This window comes from Frankliniella occidentalis, unplaced genomic scaffold, assembly GCF_000697945.3.
Source record: "Frankliniella occidentalis isolate FOCC.00 unplaced genomic scaffold, Focc_3.1 Scaffold286, whole genome shotgun sequence".
Lineage (NCBI taxonomy): Eukaryota > Metazoa > Arthropoda > Insecta > Thysanoptera > Thripidae > Frankliniella > Frankliniella occidentalis.
Window position 1 is genome coordinate 63287 of NW_026267412.1, and position 1394 is coordinate 64680.

Below are 1394 nucleotides of genomic sequence, written 5' to 3' on the forward strand. Positions count from 1 at the left end.
CCCCCCCGGCCCGCCGGCCCCACCTGGGGTCAAGCACCTGCAGGTGCGGCACCGCGGCGAGCAGCGCGGCGAGAGCGAATCAAACGGGCTCGTGTTGTCACGTCCGCCGGCCGCGCCGCCGCCAGCCAGCCGTTGGCAGACGATTAATGATGACATTACAGAGGGAATGCTCGCGCTCGCGTTCGTTTCGTACGTAGCAGGAGCGCAAAACGCATTTTACTTTACCACTCGCCTCCTCCTCGCGCGCTCATCCGCATCCCCACACGTATGTACCCACACACACTCCGGCGCCCCGCGAGAGAGGCTGCTGGTGGTGGTGTATGTGGTGAGGCCGCCGCGGGCGAAGCAAAAATCTAAATAATAAATTCCGAAGTGCCGAAGGAAACCCTTGGCGATATCTATCGCCTCGCTCCGCGGCGGCCGGCCCGGCGGCGGTGCGGGGATCATTGATTCACAAAAGTAATCGCCACATCATACCCGCGGGCCCGGGCCATCGGGGACCCGCCGCCCAGGACGGGCTAAAGTTCACGCCGAAGGCCCCCTGGTCCCCGACCCGCGGCCCGACCTCCACTTGGTCGTCGGTCGTGGAGTGAAGTGGGTAGCGGTCGGACCTGGCCCGCGCAAAAGGCGATCGTCGTCGCGGACCTTCTGGACCCCGACCCGCGGCCCGACCTCCAATTGGCCGTGAAGTGAAGTGGCCACCTGGCCGGACCTGGCCCGCAGGATCGGTATTCGTCGCGGACCCCCTCGACCCCCGACCCGCGGGGGCCGACGCCGACCCGAATACCTCCACTTGATCGTTGGCCGTCAAGTGGAGTTCGCGGAAGCGGTGGGGGTCGGACCTGGCCTGGGGCCGGAGTCGCGGAGTCCCTTGTTGACCGGGACGGCCGGGGCCGAGGCGACAGGACGGCGCCGACCTTATCAGGGCGCTGCCAGGAGCTAATCCTCGCGAAGGGGACAAAGTGCCGACGCCGACCGCGGGGGAGGCCGGCCGGCGAGATGCATTGGGGCCGAGCCACCCTTTCGAAGGCCGCCTCACCACGCCCCGCCACGCCCCAGCTACGCCAGTATCGACACCCGTGTACGTCACCCTCTCCCAATGCGTTACCCCGGACTCGTTTGAAAGTAAAATGGAGAGCGGTAGGACCCGGGAGCAGGGTGGGGCCCAGCGGCACGCAGCAGCCCAAGCAGCCCACAAAGAGCCCGCCTCGTCCCGCCCCGCCCCGCCACACCCATCGATAGATAGCGCTACTGTATATGGTCAAGAGCGTCGAGGGCGGGGCGGGGGCGGGGTGCGCGACTGCATCCAGTAAGAAGGGAGAAGGAAGCAAAAGCGGTGCGCTGCGACGCTAGCCCTTAATTTATAGCCTGGCGCCGCGTAGCCCAGTCTCACC

General features: G+C 66.7%; 1 protein-coding gene across 1 annotated transcript in view; it reads right to left on the bottom strand.

Annotated features, from left to right (window-relative positions):
* Positions 1-1394, bottom strand: part of LOC113201679 (protein TMEPAI-like) — a 118046-nt gene that overhangs the window by 47168 nt on the left and 69484 nt on the right. The gene's annotated exons all lie outside the window — the stretch shown is intronic.